General features: G+C 41.4%; 1 protein-coding gene across 1 annotated transcript in view; it reads right to left on the reverse strand.

Annotated features, from left to right (window-relative positions):
- The window catches only part of LOC142097997 (uncharacterized), a 1,069,021-nt gene that overhangs the window by 665,430 nt on the left and 381,504 nt on the right, over positions 1 to 22,087 (reverse strand). The window lies entirely within an intron of this gene.

Below are 22,087 nucleotides of genomic sequence, written 5' to 3' on the forward strand. Positions count from 1 at the left end.
TACAACTCCCGTGATGCTTGGCGTCTTAAGGGACCTACAACTGACACCGCCTGCATTGCAGCCGCTTTCACTACATACAGACAATAAAAGTACATGTTGCAATTGCAACAGTGCTATGGTGTGCTGAGTATGGACCTTTAAGGCTACATGTTTTGCTGTGTATGACCAGACCTATCTTTTCTCCAGGAATCATTTTATATTTATTTTGTAGTCTATTATACTTTGGGGGGGTATTGAATTGTTGCTTTTAACGCGCTAAAACAAAAAAAAAACGAGCGCTCGAAAAATATTACAGTTTATACGGTAATATTGCGCGCGAAAACAGTTAATACGGTAGTTTACTCGCGGAATTGCTGCGAGCTGAAATTCTGCAAGTAATTACCGTATTAACGGTAATATTTTCCGAGCGCTCGTTTTTTTTTGTTTTAGGGCGTTAAAACCAACAATTGAATACCCCCCTTTGTATTATTCAGGAGGGATGTACTAAACCAGTGTTGGCTAACCTGTGACACTCCAGGTGTTGTGAAACTACAAGTCCCAGCATACCCTTCCAACAATAAGCTGCTATATATTGGCAAAGCATGCTGGGACTTGTAGTTACACAACACCTGGAGTGTCACAGTTTAGCCAACACTGTACTAAACGGATAATAACCACCAATACTCTTCTAATTCTCCTGGATCTCTCTGCTGCATTTGACACTGTTGACCACTCTCTCCTCATACAAACGCTGCAATCCCTAGGTCTTGAAAGCACTGTCCTATCCTGGTTCTCATCCTACCTATCTAATCACTCTTTCAGTGTTAATTTCTCTGGATCCACCTCTGCTCCGCTTCCTTTATCAGTTGGAGTTTCACAAGGCTCAGAGTCCTAGGTCCTCTGCTATTCTCTATCTACACCACTTCTCTTGGAAAACTAATAAGCTCCTTTGGATTTCAGTATCATCTCTATGCGGATGATACACAAATTTATCTATCCTCTCCTGATCTTTCACCATCTGTGTTGTCTCGCGTTACTGACTGTCTTTCTGGCATCTCATCTTGGATGTCTTCTCGCCAACTCAAACTCAATCTTTCAAAAACTGAATTAATAATATTCCCACCCAAGAACAGAAGCTTCCTGCCTGACATTTCTATTTCTGTCGATAACATGACCATAAATCCCACCCCGCAAGCTCGTTGCCTAGGTGTAATCCTTGATTCACAACTGTCGTTTATTCCCCACATCAACTCTATATCTAAATCATGTTACATACACCTAAAGAACATTTCCAGAATACGCACATATCTGACACAAGACACCGCAAAAACATTAATTCATGCACTCATCATCTCCCGCATCGACTATTGCAATTCCCTCCTTACTGGTCTTCCCAAAGTCAGACTTGAACCCCTACAATCTATTTTGCACGCAGCGGCTAGACTGATTTTCCTTACAAACCGTTATTCCTCTGCTGAGCCACTCTGTCAGTCTCTATATTGGCTGCCTGTATTTCAACGAATCCAATATAAAATTCTTCTACTAACATACAAGGCCATTAACAAAATTGCACCGACATACATTTCCTCACTTGTCTCCAAATATCTCCTTACTCGACACCTCCGTTCTGCACAAGATCTACGTTTCTCCTCCACTCTCATCACATCCTCCCATTCTCGGTTACAGGATTTTTTCCGGGCTGCACCTACTTTGTAGAATTCCCTCCCTCGCACAGTAAGACTTTCCTCTAGTCTTCAAACCTTCAAGCGTTCACTGAAAACCCACCTCTTCAGACAAGATTATGATATTCCTCAACCATCATCTTAATTTCCCTAGATTACCCTATTGCCATCCTCTACACTGCTAACGCAAGACAACAACCTTCTGACCAACATTGCAACACACACAGCCCACTCAGTACTTTTACCTTTGCAGTCTGGCTGGTCCATTGTGCAATATGATGTAGCACATGCCCTTGTGTTTCTAACTCCCATTGTCCTATAGATTGTAAGCTTTCGAGCAGGGTTCTCTTACCTCTCTGTCTGTATGTATTACCCAGTATTGTATTATTAATGTTTGTTCCCAATTGTAAAGCGCTACGGAATTTGCTGGCGCTATATAAATAAATGATGATGACGGATGATCAGCATGATTGCATGCAGTTACATTTTCTACCATTAGTTGGCACTAACTTGTTTCTTTCACCCAATGCTTTCATTAGTAAAAAAGTAACTCTATTACACTTTAATAAATTATAAATTGAAAATAGTTCTAAATGATTTTAATAAAGTATAAATTCCACTTTAATATACATTCCTGCTGATAAAAAAAAAACCTGTAATAAAATGTAATAATTATAAATAAATTTATATGCATTGATTTATTCTAGCAAAACAGCTTTATCATTTTTGTTTATATGGAATTTAAGCCTTTTAAGCATATATATGTATACTGTGGAGTGTTTTCTATGTGTTTCCAGTGGGAAGATGGCTATATCTTTTTTTATTTATATGGGATGATCACGTTTTAAGCAGATATGTATACTGGAGTGGTTTCTATGTGTTTCCAATGGGAAGATAGCTATATTTTTTTATTTACGTGCGATTATCACATTTTAAGCATCAATATGTACACTGGAGTGGTTTCTATGTGTTCCCAGTGGAAAGATGGCTATATCTTTTATATTTATATGGGGTGATTAAGTTTTAAGCATGGATATGAACACCTGAAACTGTTTTCTATGCGTCTCCAGTGGGAAGATTATGTGAGATGATCACATTTTAAACATAGATATGTACACTGTGGAGTGTTTTCTATGCGTTTCCAGTGGAAAGATGGCTTTATCTTTTATATTTATATCACAAGTTAACCCGTGCATGATACTCATGCATTCTAGTCAAATCAAGCTACTTAAGGTGTTAAAAAGATTCTTGTCATGCATTTGGGCCTAGCCCAGGCCTCCTCAGGGGAAGAGCGTTACTTCCCGACGCAAGTGCCCTTTTTTAACGTGGTTTTGTCCACATGTCACCACCTCATCATTTTTCTCCATCACCTCATCCTTCATCTTCATCGCCACATCCTTCATCAAGCTACTTAAGGTGTTAAAAACTCCCCACTGTCACCCCCGGCAACCACCACCACTCCCAACTGTCACTTCTCCTTCAAGAAATATATAGGTCAGCGTATAACTCTGCCCAGCAGGTGGCGCTGCAGCTTGGGTTTTTTTTTCCACACACGCCACTAGGCATTTATATAGTAGATACTTGCCAACTTTCCTGGAATGTTAGGGAGACTCCCGGAATCGGGGTCGGACTCCCGGGAGAGCAGGCAATTCTCCTGATTCCCGGTCGGCTCTGCAAATTAAATGGAGGGGGTGGGGCTTAGTGGCGTTGTGTGTGCATCATTGTGGCCCGCCCCCTATTTTTATTGGACGGAAAAGGTGATGACTGCTTTGGGGGTGGGGCTAATGACACAGTTCTTCGAGCCCCACCCCCACACACCCACCTGCCTCCCGAACTCCCAGGAACACAAGTTGCCAATGTTGGCAACTATGATTTATATGGGATGATCACACTTTAAGCATCAATATGTACACTGTGGAGTGTTTTCTGTGTGTTTCTAGTCGGAAGATGGCTATATCTTTTTTATTTACGCAGGATGATCACGTTTTAAGTGTGGATATGCATTTATTTTGCACGTAGCACAAAATATTGGCTGCATTATTTATATACTGTGATTTTGAGTAAAGTTAGGACATGCCCCTCCCAACTCTAACTCTCACTTTTGCCCCCCTGCAGTACAACATGGTTTTGTCAAGGTGCAAATTTTCTCCTTTTTTGGTTTGCTCTTAACTTTAAATGAGGTCCATTATAACTTATTAAAAAGTGAAGAGAAAAGTTAAAAGAAAAACCACAACCACATTATTACATAAACTTTATTAAGGCTCATAAAATACACAGACCATGTAAAGAAATGCACATACATGGTGTCACTATGTTGTATGATAAAACTAGGTAGATATACAGGGGCAGACTTTTTTTTTAGGGGGGGGGTGGGGGATGATGTAGCAGAACCCCACACCCTCTCTCACTCTGATTGGTGGATAGGCTGCACCTGGCGGATGAGAAGCAGACAAAGGATGCTACACGATAGGAGTGGAAGGGCAGGATCCAATTACACCACCACCCCCAGCCTGCACAAGATTTATACTAAATTTTGACCCCATCATCTGCATGTCTCTGCGAAAAATCGAGGTTTATCAGACCAGGCAACATTTATCCAATTTTTAACTGTCCAGTTGTAGTGAGCCCGTGCCCACTGAAGCCTCAGTTTCCTGCTCTTAGCTGACACATGTGGACCCCATTGTAGTCTCCTGCTGCTGTATCCCATCCACTTCAAAGTTACCATCATCATCAGCTATTTATATAGCGCCACTAATTCTGCAGAGACATTCAGAGAACTCCCTCACATCAGTCTCTGCCCCATTGAAGCTTACATTCTAAATTCTCTAACATACACACACAGACCAAGAGAAACTAGGGTCAGTTTGATAGCAGCCAATTAACCTACCAGTATGTTTTTGGAGTGTGGGAGGAAACCGGAGCACCTGGAGGAAACACACGCAAGCGTGGGGAGAAAATACAAACTACACACAGCTAAGACCATGGTCGGGAATCAAACTCATGACCCCAGTGCTGTCAGGCAGAAGTACTAGCCAGTAAGCCATCATGCAGCCCCATGTGCATTTGAAGATGCTTGTCTGGATACCATTGTTGTAACATTTTCCTGTCAGCTTGAACCACTATGGCCATTCTCTTTTGACCGCTATTATTAACAAGGCACTTTTGCCCACAGAACTGACAATCATTGGATGTTTTTTGTTTTGCACACAGTTCTCTGTATTCTCTTGTTGTGTTTAAAATACCAGGAGATCAGCAGTTTTTGAGATTTAATGTATATCCCCAGTGAATCTGATGGCAAAATGTTAATATTGGACTGGTCAGGAAGAAACACAAACCCTTTGGTCAAGAGGTCAAGGATCAAAACAGAAAGGTAGATGGATAGAAAAACATTTTAAAGGTTATGTTTTTGATACAGCTACTCTTTATGTATTTACTTTTGTATCCATAGGGGCCATCATTATACTCTTAATACTGCATGTAGTAAAATTTTGATTTTGCTTCTTGACTCAGACCTAGGGTGGATAGGACACACACTAAGGAAGCCAGATGGAGTCATAGAGAAGGCTTGGACTGGAACCCTCAGGGAGCTGAGAAATGTGGTCGTCCAAAGAAGGCCTGGTGGAAAATCATTGAGATGGAAGGAAATAAAGAGGTTTGCTGGAAATCAAATCTGACGAAAGCCCATTGCTCGACAAATGAGCTACAGGAAAGAAGAAGAAGAAGAAGAACAGGGGCTATCATTATATTCTTGATACTGCATGTGGTAAGCTACTAATTTTGCTTCCTGACTCTGATCTAAAGCTAAATTGCATAGTACATGGTCACCATTAACTAGCTGTGTGAGCCGTAATTTCTAAGCATTCTGGGTAATAGATCTCATATCTGTACAATATTATAGTTTATAATTAGGGTTTATAATTTTCATGTTTATTTCTTGGGGGGAAATCAGTGTTTATTATTCCTGATGATTTTTTTCACATGCCAAATAATTTGATTTTCAGTATGAATGGAATATCTATACAAAATAATTAGAAAATCTTAATATAATTTCATATTTATCTTCTTGCATCGTCGGAGAGGAATGTGTATGGACTGGTGTTTTGTCATGTAACTTAAGTTAGATCATTTGGGGTTGATCCCTAGATAGTTAAACAAGTAAAAAAGTTGTTGTTCTTGACTGCTAGAGGTTGCAAGGTTAACACTAATGGTCAGTTATAGGCAACTTGTCACTCTCAAACTGTTGTGGAACTATAAGTCACAGCATGCTCTGTCAACCCCAGCACGACAGATGGGCCACACATAATGACACTTGTGGTTCCCCAACAGTTGAAGAGCAACAGATACACATGAAATAGTACTCAAAGGCACTGTGACCAAGACATCAGGCAAATCTCATACAAAGATATAACTATCAGTTATGTCCAAGCATGGAGGGAATCCATATAAATCCAATCACACATATACAGTGTTGTTGATATGGAACCAGTATGTGCACAGTACAGAGAGTCTAGCTCTATTCAACATGAAACTTTCACCCTTCTGCTTGTCTCTCACCTGGAATGCCCTTGTCCTGTTAGCCTCATCTTTTCCTTCAGCCTCTGTGGTTGAGTGCACTTTATAGCTCAGTTAGTGTCCTCCAGTACAAATAAAGCCCCATGCAGTCCTGCCATTTTACAGTTACACAAAGAGATATCGGGATCGGGAACTGCAGACATCCAGGTACAGATTGGTTCAGAAACTTCACTGTGTTGTTTTCCAAGTCCTATAAGTACCTGTACCGGCTCAGGAACCAGTATGGTAAACCTCCTGCACTGAACTGTCTTTTATTTGGGCTCCTTCACACTTCACTGATGAGTCAGATTTTGGGATTTTTCAGTTTGAACTTAAGAAAAAACCTCAGTGGGATATTAGCAACACGCCTTAATGAATATATGACTACATTGATCTTTCCTGACCAGGTGGGATTCGTTCCGAATAGACAATCTCTGGACAACACCAGAAGGACAATAGATATAATTGAGTATGTAAACAAATGCAAACTTCCATCGGTAATCTTAGCATTGGACGCTGAGAAGGCCTTTGATAGACTTTCTTGGCCCTTTATGTTTCGCACCCTACGCCATTATGGACTTAGGGGGGCTTTCCTCACAGGTATTCAGGCTCTTTATTACCATCCCTCATCGGTGGTTCTTACTAATGGGATGACATTGAATACCTTTCAATTGAGTAACGGAACGAGACAAGGATGTTCTCTGTCGCCCCTACTATATGCGTTGTGTATTGAACCCCTTGCTGCAGCCATTAGACGTGATGTTTATATATCTGGGATTCAGATAGAACCACGACAATTTAAATTATCGCTATTCGCGGATGATGTCCTCGTGACACTTTCTAACCCGTTGATTTCACTACCTAACTTACTCTCCGAATTGGCGGATTATGAGAAAGTCTCAAATTCTAAAATTAACAATACAAAATTGGAATCCCTGGCCCTTCAGGTCACAGGTCCCATAAATGCCATTCTTGAATCTAAGTTCCCCTTCCAATGGCGTCCTAATTCCCTGAAATATCTGGGGGTGCACATCACTAAGGAATATAGCCAACTCTTTCATGCAAATTATACTCCCTTATATAATTTGATTAAAAGGGACCTCGTTAAGTGGGATCGTCTCTTTATTTCTTGGTTTGGGAGAGTAAGTGTTATTAAAATGAATGTCTTGCCCAGGGTTTTATATTTGTTTCAAACACTCCCTATCAAGGTACCGGGGACATTTGTGGTAGATTCATCTGGCAGGGTAAAAAAATTGCATTTGAAGGGCTCCTGTCCAGCCAAAGCCACTGTGTCAGGGGGTTATGGACTCCCACTTTTCGAACGCTATTATCAGGTGGTAAATCTTAGTCAGATTATTTCATGGCAAAGTCCCCCGGGGCACAAAAGATGGGTGGATCTCAAAAATGTGCTAACCCCACACCATTGTCTGAAATTCCTTCCTTGGCTTTCTCGAAATCAAAGACCAGCCTCGGTATACTCTTACCCCACTTTGAAGCTTACACTTGACATATGGGACAAAGTTTTCCAGTTCAGGGAACTTACAACATTCCCTTCTCTGCTTACACCACTCTGGCATCACCCGGAATTCTCTATAGGGAACAATTCCACCTTCACCTCCCCTTGGCGAAATGCGGGTATCACTCAGTTCATTCATATTTCAGGCGAATATGTCCCACAAACATTCGAGGCTTTGAGTCAGAAGATGAGCCTCCCGTCCTCACTACGTTTTTCGTATATAAAATTGCGTAGGTTTATCCAAACACAATGTAGATCAGCTAAATTAAGAAGGCCTACACAATGCGAGGGGTTTTGCATAGACCGGGTGGGCTTTCCCGGTCTGATATCTCTGATTTATCACTCCATTCTGGTGCCATTAGATGTGTCCTTGGAGTCGTTTGAGATGGCCTGGGAGTCAGACACCCAATGTACATTGGATCAGGAGGGATGGTCCCGGCTCAAACTTGGGATCTCCAAAATATCTATCAACACCTCAATAAGGGAAAATGCCTATAAAGTCTACCCAAGATGGTACACGGCACCCACCAAGCTACACAGAATTTATCCGAACATGTCAGATCTTTGTTGGAGGATTTGTGGGGATGTGGGAACTTTTTTTCACATTTGATGGCTATGCCCCATGGTAACCAATACCTGGCTCCAGGTCTCTGGGCTTCTCACTCAAATTTTACATTTTTAAATCATCCCTGATCCTTTGGTTATGTTGCTCTGTTCTCCAGTCAAGGCGCTGTCTAAGTATAGTGATAAATTGCATGTCTGTGCAGCAACTCGTATGGAGATTGCTAAAAACTGGAAGTACCCCCGTTCTCCGAGCCTTGAAGAGGTTATCTCACGTGTTTGGTATATAGCTTCTATGGAGTATACTACAAGCTTCCTTCGGGATCGGATTGAGAAATTACATAAAGTATGGGATCTCTGGTGTACTTTCTACCAATCTACACCTCCTGGAACTCAGTGAATCTGTACTCTTTTCTTCTTTTTCTTTTCGTCTCCATTTCCGGAGTGGGTCTGTGCAGGCCTCGCCCCTCCTTGGTGGATCTCTCTTTTCTCTCTCTCTTTCTTTTTTCTCTCCTTCCCCCCTTCTCTCAAGGGAGATTAGGCTGTCCCCCACCTCCCCTCCCTTCCCCTCTCCGCCCGGTTTTACCTTACTCCCTCCCTTTTTAAAATTTAAATTTCAACAACATGTAGATGTTGGTGAACATAAGTAACAGGTTTTTTTGTGACTTCAGACCAAATACATTTATTGCCTTTAGAAACTTCTATGTTATAATAATTATGAATGTTCTCAGGGATTTTTTCCTATTTCTGTGAATATTTTGCTGTTTCAGCGGCATTCTATTGGTTTGTACTACTACTATATGTAAAGCATTGATGTTCCCTTTTTACTTTCTGTACCCTAACATCTCGGGGTAAATGTATCAATATGCGGGTTCTTCAACACCCGCGTGTTCAGCCTCTTCCGCGATTAAATTTCAAGCGGCGCTGCATTGTAAAGAGAAGTTAACCCTTTACAATGCAGCGCCGCTTGAAATTTAATCGCGGAAGAGGCTGAACACGCAGGTGTTGAAGAACCCGCATATTGATACATTTACCCCCTCGTGTTGTTGCTGAAAATAAACATTTAAAAAAAGAAAAAAAAAAAAGATAGGAATATGCTGAGTTTTGGGTACCATGAAATGGCAAAGAAGACTTGATTGCCCTCAATTCAGAATGTAAGGAATTAAACAACAAGTTGGAGTTTAGCAGCCCCTGTGGCTTTGGGGAGAGGAAGGAGCAGGTAAGTAAAATGTAGTGATTATGTGGTAATGCAGATTTAAATATATGTACATATATTAACATGGTGAAGGGAGAGATGAGATGAGTGCAATTTTAAAAACGTCTCTCTTTTTTTTCCCTTGAACCTCTCCACCCTGGCCCACCCTCCTCCCTCCCCCTGAATCACTCAAAACATGTCTCAAGAACTGACCAGGCTTCTTAACTATAACTCTCACTTTCAGGTTCCATAACTCATGGTTCGGTTTTACTCTCTGAATGTTAAGGGATTTAACTCCCCAAATAAACGCCAAGTGGTGCTTACTACATTCCACAGACGCAAAGCAGATGTTATAGCCCTACAAGAAACACATTTTTTGTCCCGTGCACCCCCTCAACTGAGAGACCCAAGTTACTCAATAGGATACTTCGCCCATAATGGCCCATTCAAAAGGAATGGTGTAGCCGTGTTGTTTAGTGCCAGTGTCTGTTTCTGGGCGATTTATAATTCTGGTTGGAATTTTAGAAGACAAACCGGTGACTTTAGTCTCCCTATATGCCCCTAACTCCTGTCAAATTCCTTTCCTTAAGTCACTATGCAAGGAGGCACAGAAAGTCCGTAGAGGCCATTTAGTCCTGCTGGGAGACTTTAATCTGACCTTAGACCTTAAAATAGACAAGTCCATACCACTAAAATCGGCAGGACCTGACCCAATCCTTGGACCTTCTACCGCATTTCATAAACTATTAGCGGAGCATGACCTATATGACATTTGGTGGGTTCAGTCTCCAAATGTACGAGAATATGCCTACCACTCCGGAGTTCATAACACATACTCCAGAATAGATATGGTCCTGACAGATAAATGGACACTTCTATACACCAGTACTATTAACATACTCCTTATCACATGGTCAAACCATGCCCCGATAGAGTGGTCCTGGAACCTACAACTTACATAAATTCCCCCGAGACCTTGGCAGATGCCGCCCTACCTACTTACCTCTGTGGAACCCAGGATCGCTCTTTCGAAGACGTTGTCACAATACATTCAGACTAACAACCCAGACGATACATCTCTTTCCACTCATTGGTGTGCACTGAAAGCAGTCTTGGCTCAGCCATCCAAATAGGCGCTCGCTTAAAAAAGCAATATCTTTCCCATGAACAAACTCTTGAGTCCACTCTAACCACTCTAGAATTACAAAACCAGACGCGCCCCTCCAAAGCTCTTCAAAGAGAAATAAATGATGTAAGGAAACGGCTCAATAGATTTTTCATATCCCGCATGATATCAGCTCTCACGAAATATGTGTCAGAAATTCTACTCCACGGGCAACAGAGCCAGCCGGCTCTTGGCCCGTAAACTTAGGGGTAAACAAGCCAGAAATTGAATAGAAGCTCTACATGACTTTAAGGGCAACAAGATCTACAAGCCCGCTGACATAGCAAATCAATTCGCTAAATATTACGCCAGACTTTATAACTTGCAGAATGACAAAGACACGGTGCAACCAGCATAACTCTCCATATCTACTTTCCTCCACCACCTTAACCTCCCTTCATTAGATGTATATAGTTTGGAGCTACTTAATCTCCCTTGATCCCAGCGGGAGGTAGAAACGCCTCCAGAGAGACAAAGCCCCTGGTCCAGATGGTTTCGTTCTACACCACGTTTAGGTCAGAGCTGTCCCCGCTTCTCACCAATCTTTATAACAATGTTTTGATGGGCGGTAGCTTTCCAGCTGAGATGTTGGAGGCACAAATAAAAACTATCCCGAAACCTGGAAAGGACCATTCCGGTTGTAAGAACTACAGACCCATAGCGCTACTCAACACTGACCTAAAAATTTATGCTAGGTTGATAGCTGAACGTCTTAATTCTTTTTTTTACCACAGTTGATCCATGCGGATCAGGTTGGCTTCATATTGGGTTGTCAGGCGTCGGATAATACGCGCATTTTGAATGTGGTGGACCTTATGTCTGGGACCGGAGAGGAGCTTGTTATGCTTTCTGTGGATGCAGAGAAAGCTTTTGATAGGCTCCTTTGACTTTATATGAAACAAGTATTACTTAAATTTGGTATACAGGGAAATATACAACACTCCATATTGACCCTATATCAGGGACATTCTGCAAGGGTATTTAGTAACGGTTTCCTATCTTTCCCCTCTCCCTATCACCAATGGAACAAGGCAGGGGTGCCCCCTCTCCCCTCTGATGTTTGTTCTGGCCATAGAGCCTCTAGCACATACAATTAGACAGGCCTCAAACTAGAGATGAGCGCACTCGGATTTCTGAAATCCGAGCCCACCCGAACGTTGCCGATCCGAGACAGATCCGGGTATTGGCGCCAAATTCAAATCTGAAACCGAGGCTCTGACTCATAATCCTATTGTCGGATCTCGCGATACTCGGATCCTATAAATTCCCCGCTAGTCGCCGTCATCTTCACTCGGGCATTGATCAGGGTAGAGGGAGGGTGTGTTAGGTGGTCCTCTGTCCTGCTATATCTCGTGCTGTTCAGTTCTGTGCTGTGCTGTGCTGTGTTCAGTCCAGTGGTGCTGTGTCCTGCTGAGTTCAGTAGTGCTGCTGGGTCCTGTGCTGTGTCCTGTTCAGTCCAGTGGTGCTGTGTCCTGTGCTCTGTGCTTCTAAGGGCATAGTTATTTCCCCAATATTCCCAAGTGTTTAAAAAAATACAAAAAACTAATTTAATTTTTTTTAATTACAACAAAATTTGCACAACCAATCCTGCAGTATAAGCCCATTGGTACTGCAATATTACCAAGTTCACACATTCAGCAGTAAAAGTCCAGTGGTACTGCAATATTACAAAGTTCACACATTCTGCAGTATCAGTCCAGTGGTGCTGTGTCCTGTGCTCTGTCCTGCTGAGTTCAGTAGTGCTGCTGGGTCCCGTGCTGTGTCCTGTTCAGTCCAGTGGTGCTGTGTCCTGTGCTCTGTGCTTCTAAGGGCATAGTTATTTCCCCATTATTCCCAAGTTTTTAAAAAAGAAAAAAAAAAGTTATAAAAAAAATTAAAAATAATAATTATAACCAAATTTGCAAAACCAATCCAGCAGTATAAGTCCATTGGTACTGCAATATTACCAAGTTCACACATTCTGCAGTATCTTGTGCTACATATAATGGAGACCAAAAATTTGGAGGATAAAGTAGGGAAAGATCAAGACCCACTTCCTCCTAATGCTGAAGCTGCTGCCACTAGTCATGACATAGACGATGAAATGCCATCAACGTCGTCTTCCAAGCCCGATGCCCAATCTCGTAGTACAGGGCATATAAAATCCAAAAAGCCCAAGTTAAGAAAAAGTAGCAAAAAGAGAAACTTAAAATCATCTGCGGAGAAACGTAAAGTTGCCAATACGCCATTTATGACACGGAGTTGCAAGGAACAGCTTAGGCCCTGGCCCGTGTTCATGACTAGTGGTTCAGCTTCACCCACGGATCTTAGCCCTCCTCCCCCCCCCCCTACAAAAAATTTAAGAGAGTTATGCTGTCAGCAACAACAACAAAACAGCAAAGAACTCTGCCTTCTAAACAGATGACATCACAAATCCCCAAGGCGAGTCCAAGGTTGTTGGTTGTGAACCCTGACCTTCCCATCACTGTACGGGAAGAGGTGACTCCATCCAGCATTTGCAGCACGCCCTCTGCATATGCTGGAAGGATCACCCACAGTCCAGTTACAGATTTGGCTAATGAAGGTGTGAATGTTGTACACCGGGAGGAGGATATTGATGTAGCTGGCGCTGAGGAGGATGTTGATGATTATGATGCAGACAGATACCAAATTGCCGTTCTCAATTTCTATTTATATTCTAGATTATATAACGGCTGAATAGTTTTCTATTTTACTCCTAGTGGAGAGGGGATCTGATGCTGACAGATACCAAACTGCCTTTGTCCATTTTTTTGTATATTTGAATTTCTAGTTCTACAGTCTATGCAGGCTGCTTTTTTTTATATTCAACTACAAGTGTAGGGGGGGGGGGGGGCATAGATAGCCGCCAAGGTAACGTGGTCCATTTAATTTCACTCTCTAGCTCCACAGTCTGTGCAGCCTGCTTTTTTTTATCTTCAAAGTATTTACAAGCCTTGCAATCTAAATTAACTAGAGGTAGTGACGTGGTAGAACTCCAAAAGGCAGTTTGGAAGCCCCTGTACAAACTGGCTCTATTTTACCTGAGTTGTCCCCCCTCCAGTGTGTACTCGGAAAGAGTTTTTAGTGCAGCGGGGAACCTGGTCAGTGAGCGAGGAAGGAGGTTGTTTCCTCACAATGTTGAAAAAATGATGTTTATAAAAAAGAAACATCAATTCCTCAATGAAGTACAGCACTGCCCTCCAGATAGTACAGAGGGACCTGTGGTTGTGGAGTCCAGCGGGGACGAATTGATAATGTGTGATGAGGAGGAAGTACACACTGTAGGGGGAGAGGAATCAGAGGTTGAGGATGAGGACGACATCTTGCCTCAGTAGAGCCTGTTTAGTCTGTACAGGGAGAGATGAATAGCTTTTTTGGTGTGGGGGCCCAAACAAACCAATAATTTCAGCCAAAGTTGTTTGGTAGGCCCTGTCGCTGAAATGATTGCTTTGTTAAAGTGTGCATGTCCTATTTCAACAACATAAGGGTGGGTTCCATCTTGGAACTTTTTTTTTTGCATTATATGACCAATCAACAGTCGTTTGCCATGTTCAAAAAGTAAAACCAAATTTAAACAAATTCAAGAAATTAAACCAAAAGTAAAATGCCCTGTCATAATTTAAAACAAGAGGGATTGACGTGCTTTAGAACTACTGTATTGTTGTTTATATTTTATAAACACTACACTTGAAAGCTTGAGTCTTTCAATGAAAAAGTAACTCTCCATTGCACGAATATTTGCAACAGGGACAATTTTAGGGTTAAGAAAGTCAACAAATAACACTTCGACGCTGTCTGTTTTTATAAACAGTACACTTGGAAGTTGGAGGAGGTATTGTGGCCCCGGCACCAAATTTACTACCGGGGCCACTTCACTGTGCAGTCCATATTTAGGTGTATCAGATATTAAACAACGGTGACAGTTGATGCCCAATTTTTTAATTATATTGTTGGCGCTGTAAAAAATTGTGTTCCGGGCACACCACACTACGCAGTCCATACCCTTTTTTGGTGGAATTCTGACCCGTGGAAGGTTTTTTAATTATATTGTGGCTTTGGTACCAAATTGTGTACCGGGGCCACCACACTACGCAGTCAAGAAAGATAGATGCGTATCATAGATAAAGTACATTCAGTGTTGTGGGGCAAATCGAAAAATATTCAAAATACACTGTCATTATCAAAAACAAGAGGTTTTGACACGCTAAAACTCCAACATGTATATGATGGAGAGGATGGAGGAGCAGCCGTATGTGCAGTGTAATGCAGACCTGTTGAAGGTTTTCTATATATTATATTGTGGTGGCCAGTGGCCAGTCCTCTACGCAGTCCAGATACTATTTTTGGGTGTAATTCAGACCTGTTGAAGGTTTTCTATATATTATATTGTGGTGGCCAGTGGCCAGTCCTCTACGCAGTCCAGATACTATTTTTGGGTGTAATTCGGACCTGTTGAAGGTTTTCTATATATTTTATTGTGGTGCCCAGTGCCCACTACTCTACGCAGTCCAGATACTATTTTTGGGTGTAATTCAGACCAGTTGATGGGTTTTTAATTATATTGTGGGGAACACTCCTCTACGCAGTCCAGAAAGATACCTCGTTGCAACGTTTTGTACTAATAATAAATAAATATTGTGAGGTGTTAGGTGTTCAGAATAGCCTTTTAATTAGTGGAAATGATTGTTATTGAATGTTATTGAGGTTAATAATAGCGTAGGAGTGAAAATAAGCCCAAAAACTTGATTTTTACACTTTTTAGTTTTTTTTCAAAAAAAAATCCGAATCCAAAACCTTAAATCCGAACCAAAACCTTTCGGCAGGTGTTTTGCGAAACAAATCCGAACCCAAAACATCGCGAAAATCCGGATCCAAAACACAAAACACGAGACCTCAAAAGTCGCCGGTGCACATCCCTACCTCAAACTTCCCGGGTATTACTCTTCACTCCTATACACACAAACTGTCTGTTCCCAGACAATGTATTCCTATGTGTTACCAGCCCGGAAACCTGGTTGTCGGCCTTGAAACACATCTTGGACGGCTATAGTGCGGCCTCGATCTACAAATAGAACATCACTAAATCTGAGACCCTCCCTATCAACATACCACAATCCTCACTATCGACCCTGCTAAAACAATTTCCTTTTGTTTGGGTAAGGGACTCTCTGCATTATCTGGGTATACACATTCCCCCTACCCTATCTACTATATTTGAAATTAATTTCTCCACGATGTTTCTCCATCTTTCCTCCTTGGTCAAGAATTGGATTAACTTTGAAGTCTCCTGGGTGGGCCGCATTGCTGCTTTTAAAAGGATGTTGTTACCCAAACTGATGTATATTTTTTCCACTATACCAAATATTGTACCTAAACGATTGATGGCCCACTTCCATACTCTAATGATGATTCTGTGTGGAGACAGAAACGCCCCCTTCTCACCCACAAACGTATGGCTCTATCTAAGCAGCATGAAGCCTGCATATTGAGCCACCTACGGGATTGGGCACTTCTCTAAGCCTCTAAGCCATGGGTAGACATTGAAAGGGCCCTGTGCCCTAGCTATTCTCTATCGGACCTTCTCTGGACTCCCAGGCCTGCCCGCCCCTTAGCGGTCTATAGACTACTGTCCATCTCAGAAGCTATGCAGGTGTGAGACAGGATTATTGGGTTACATACAGATTTTGCACTTCCATCCCACAATCTCTCCCTTCAAGCAGTATGCAAACTCATTCCAGATTTAAATCTCACCGCCTGGAAAAACAGGGGGATTGCCTTCCTATCAGATTTGTTTCTTCCCTTCTCTCTGCTCCAAGATTGTTATAGCTTACCCTCATCTTAGACATATAAGTACTTGCAAATTAGGCACTGGGTGATGACTGTCTCTAAGACCCCTTACTCTCTCTCCTCGCTCTCACCACCTATATTAGATAGACTGACAAAGGGTGCCAATATAGGCGGAATAATGTTCTGGTATCAATACCTCCTCTCCTTGATCCCTCCCAGTAAAGCCTCAGCCCAATTTCAGTGGGAAACAGATGTGAGCATAAGCTTCACCCCGCAACAATGGGAGAAAATCTATGTAACTTCCCATCACATGTCATAATGCATCAATCACACAGAGAAGCAGGTCAAACTCCTCAATCAGCTATATCTTACCCCAGACCGACTACACAATATCTGGCCAAACCAAGCAAAACTCTGCTGGCGCCACTGTGCTCAGGTAGCTGATGTCTTTCACGTCTTCTGGACATGCCCAGTGCTTCAGCCACTCTGGGACGAGGTATTTGCCCTGATCTCCACTGTTTTAAAAACCACTGTTGCTCCAGACCCCGCCTTAGATCTTCTTCATGTATAACCGACTTCCATTCTTAAATAAGACCGATATCTTTTGGGGTACATATTGATAGCTGCTAGAGCAACAATAGTCCAAAACTGGAAGTCCCAGCCTCTCCTTCTATTACCCGAATCATTTCCAAGACTCAGTACAGCTTTCAGATAGAAACAATAGACATGCCCTATTCCACATCTGTATCAGCTCCCATTATGAGATGGTTTAGGTGGCATGAAAATGTCACAGACGCCCCGGGGCACCCCGACTCCCCACCATTCCCCTCTCCAGTGGCTCTCATAGAATTCCCCCAGTCCAACAAACAGACTACACCCTCCGGCACCCCTGCCATGCTGGGAGTATTTTCAGACTGTCAAAATTAAGATTAATGTGTTTAGATGTATACTTGCACTCTTCTGTATGTATATTGCTCATTTTAAGAGCCTTGCTTCAACTGAGTGACTCCTCCCCCCTGCCTGGGTGTCCCCCATGTGTTCCTACTTGTGTGATTTCCCCTCTTTTCTTTTTTCTGTACCCCATATATTTGTGAAAAGTTTCAATAAAAATATTGAAAAAAAAAATTAAAAAACCGTTCCATCAATATTTGCCTCAATTCACATTTGGCCGTAAAATGTTCATGTTTTATTGGCAGAATTTTACCATAAGTGTTTCCAGTCCAACACCAACCACACCGCACAGCAAAGCAGTACGGATATACTGTTGTCACAGCTCTGGTCATATGTTATACATTCTGTAACATGAGTATTAATAAATACAGTGGATTTCCTAGGAATACTGTACTGCCAGACTTCCCACCTCTGCGAAACTGTCTGTTCTGTTGTCAAACTGCATTTGCACAAATTAGTTTTGTGCAATTTTTTTGTTGTTTATTCTGTTTGTACAGCAGGTTTGAGGATTACCTCAAAGTAATGTGTTGAAGGCATTAACATGCAGAATAACTGACATAAAACACTCACCTATTGTGGTGCTATTTTGCAACATAATCATCTGCTAGATATGTATTACAATACACTTTACAGGTGGTTATGAAATAGAAATATTACTTTCAAATTCTAAATACATTCTTGCTGCATAGCTTGTTTAATAAGCAATCCCCAGAATAAATGACCTTGTTATTACAGTGTCAGGATGTCTGAAAATGTATCTATGTTTCTTCGACTCTGAGAAGAGCAATAAAGTTGGCAAAGGCAATTAAAGATTTATATAAATGTAATAGAGAAAGAGAAGTGTGACTTCAAAGTGCTAAATGAATTCAGCGTAGCTGTGTGAAAGTACGCTGGTAGCACTAATGAGGATGAGAAGTTCTGTCAGCTATTACCTCCTATTGGTCGATATACTATCACATGTCACATGTGATTGGAAGGTCATCTCTTTCATTCTGCTACCACAGATTAACAAATGTACTTGATCTGACAAGATCTGTGCTTTCTCCATGGAGAATAATAGGTTCTGTTTCATTTTAGCTATTATCGGAATGGGATTTTTTTGCTCCAAAGAATGGGTTTCTGCAGGACCGGAGAACAGGTGAGCATGAGGCTTCATTTCATGATACTGTTTAATTCTCTGCAGCTATATATTAGCTGGGAGTAGCAAAGGAGGATAAGAAAACTATAAGGACTTGTGAAAATATTGCAGTATACTAAAAGTTTCATTCTAGCAAATAAGTAAAATATATTTTCATTAATGCATCTTATTATGTTTAGTAAGTTAGGAGGATTGCGTGAGGTGAGTTACAAAACAACAGCACTGTTATAGAACCTATGAATGTGTTTCTACAGTTACCATAGAATGCTTTGTTTCTTTTGTCATTTACAACTATAAAAATGTAACAATGAGTATGATTCAGATCATAGTTTAACTATATACAATATTAATAATGCCCATAATCTCATTCTATGTTTTTTTATTGCAGCTTGCAAGGTTATTTTATGTTTACATGGGGGACAAAATATCCTAGAGACAGAAACAGCCGAGAGTCAAATCTCTGGATATAGGGCACGGTGAACATGTGGCGATTTGTTTAATCTTGTATTAAGAGGACTTTGGGTCAATAACGGATAAAAGCTACAATATGTTTGACGCTGCATATCCAGCACATTTTAAATTAGCGGGTGTCTAATCCTGCTTAACAGACATATGAGGGCTAGAAAGAGTAGAAGACTCATGTATCAGACATACACTCATTTTTACTAGAAAGAAACGTGGGACTATTTTCACGTAATCACCTTGTGCACATATACTGATTTGGGGGCAGCATGGTGGATTAGTGCTTAGCACTTCTGACTCACAGCATTGGGGTTATGAGCTCAATTCCTGACCATGGCCTTATCTGTGGAGTTTGTATGCTCTCCCCGTGTTTGCGTGGGTTTTCTCCAGGTGCTTCAGTTTCTTCCCACACTCCAAAAACAAACGGGTAGGTTAATTGGCTATATAAATAGCTGCTGATGATTAGTGCCTGAAAGGATAGAAATTCCGGTCAGTATTGAAGATATTTTATTAAATAAATCGCAGCAATAACTGATTTTTTATTGCTGCTTTAAGCAGTGATAGAATATCTGTGTTATCACTGCATAATAGTAAATTGGGGCCTTAGACTTCTCCCATCATGCAACTTCTATAGAACTCTGTACTATAAAATATCAGACTCACTTTCAAAAGATCTCTCAAAACACAGATCTTCATTGAAGCCTACACCAAATCATGCCAGTTCACCATTCCTCCAAACATAACCCTACTTTCCCCATAGTCAGCTGTCTCATCATCATCATCATCATCACCATCCATTTATATAGCGCCACCGATTCCGCAGCGCTGTACAGAGAACTCATTCACATCAGTCCCTGCCCCATTGGAGCTTACAGTCTAAATTCCCTAACACACACACAGAGAGAGAGACTAAGGTCAATTTTGAAAGCAGCCAATTAACCTACTAGTATGTTTTTGGAGTCTCAGCAGTAGTTGTTTAACTCTGATTTATTTTTTGTCTGATAACATGAATAGAATTTCTCAATAATTACTCTGTACAAAATATGTTGCCTCTGTATAAATAAAATGTAATAATAAGAACATTTTTTTCTAAAAGGTGTCGGGTTATCAGTATAGGATGAGCCCTGCAAAATCAGCCCTTTTAACATTTGATAACTTTATGTAAATGTTAATGCATAGAATCTATTAAGATTGAAATGTGGGATAAATCTGAAGTCTGTACAGTAATCGGTAGATCTTCTAGAATAATATAAAATAAGCATCACACTATTCAGAATCTGAAGAGGAAGGCAGTGCTTGTGTGACCTTGCAAACAAAAAAATCTGCTGTTTAATCATTCCCATAATATTCTTGCAAACAACACATTGCAAACTCTGTTTTGTATCTTATATCACTTATCTATGCCTAATATACAAATATCCCACATCACAGTAAACCTTTCACTGCCTGGTGAAAATAATATTGCTTACAACACTAGTGCATGATATGACTGAGCAGCAATAGAATTCTCACGTTATTGTGAAGAAATAAAGGCTTCACAGAGAACATAACTGTCCTAACTGTCTTTACCCACTTTACCCACTTTACTGTGCTCTTGGGACAGTTGGATCACAAGAGTGTTATCCCAGTTTGGCAAAGTGCTTACCAAAATGCTCCCCCCCCTCCTCCCCAAATTGGAGTTGATATCCCACCTTGGAGATCAGTGGAAACAATTGCCTTCCTCTTTCATTTGGAGTAAACACAAAGGTACATGTAACCACTTTGGCAGGTTTCTCAACACAAATTAATTTAAAAAAACAGCTTAATGAACAAATGCAGAATACACTAAAACTAATAGAAATACACAAAATGACCATGATTATTTTATATTATTTTCATGTTTATTCTTATTATTTCTACTATTGTGTCATGTTGACATTTGGTGACATATAGAAGGTTTTAGACACATTGAAGGTGTGCATGAATAAAGTTCTCTGTAGTAAACTAAACAAATGGGCAGCATGTGATTTGGAAAATTAGGGGTGTGCACTGGGCACTTTTAGTGTTTAGTGTTTTGGGTACTGAGGTTTTGGGTTCTGATTTGTTTTTAAAAAAGCATAAAAAGCACTAAAATCCAGTTTTTTTGTTTTTTTACACTCCTACGCTATTATTAACCTCAATAACATTCAATAACAATAATTTCCACTAATTTCCAGTCTATTCTGAACACCTCACACCTCACAATATTGTTTTTAGTCCAAAACGTTGCACCGAGGTAGCTTTCTGGACTGCGTAGTGGGGCCACAATACCTCCTCCAACTGGTCTCAATTCCACTGCACATATGGCTGCTCCTCCATCCTCTGCAGCATATAGAGGGTGGAGTTCCAGCGCATCACAACCTCTTGTTTGAGGTGATGGCAGGGCAGGTTCAGCCTTTTTTGATGTGCCTCTAGTCTGCAGTAGGCACTGGCAGAATGCCAAAAGTGTCCAGCAATTTTGCGGGCCACCGCAAGCATCTCCTGCACACCCCTGTCACTCTTCAGGTAATGCTGCACCACCAAATTAACGGTGTGGGCAAAACATGGGACGTGCTGGAAATTGCCCATATGTAATGCCCGCACAATGTTACTGGAGTTGTCTGACACCACAAATCCCCAGGAGAGTCTAAGTGGGGTAAGCCACTGGGAGATTATTTCCCTCAGTTTTTCTAAGAGGTTGTCAGCGTTGTGCCTCTTACTAAAACCTGTGATACACAATGTTGCCTGCCTTGGCACGAGCAGCCGTTGTGGAGATGCTGCTACTGATGCAGTTGCTGCTGTTGCTGCGGAAGGCAATGCATCTACCCAGTGGGCTGTCACAGTCATATAGTCCTTCGTTTGCCCTGAACCACTTGTCCACATGTCCGTGGTTAAGTGGACAGTGGGTACAACCGCATTTTTCAGAGCACTGAGGACACTTGTTCATACTTCTCTGTACATCTTTGGTATCGCCTGCCTAGTGAAGTGGAAAATGACGGTATTTGGTATCAGGGACACAATACCTCCATCAACCGTCTAAATCCCACTCCACTGATGGCGGACACCGGACGCACGTCTAACACCAACATAGCCGTAACCACCG

The sequence above is a fragment of the Mixophyes fleayi genome, chromosome 1, assembly GCF_038048845.1.
Source record: "Mixophyes fleayi isolate aMixFle1 chromosome 1, aMixFle1.hap1, whole genome shotgun sequence".
NCBI classification, from domain to species: domain Eukaryota; kingdom Metazoa; phylum Chordata; class Amphibia; order Anura; family Limnodynastidae; genus Mixophyes; species Mixophyes fleayi.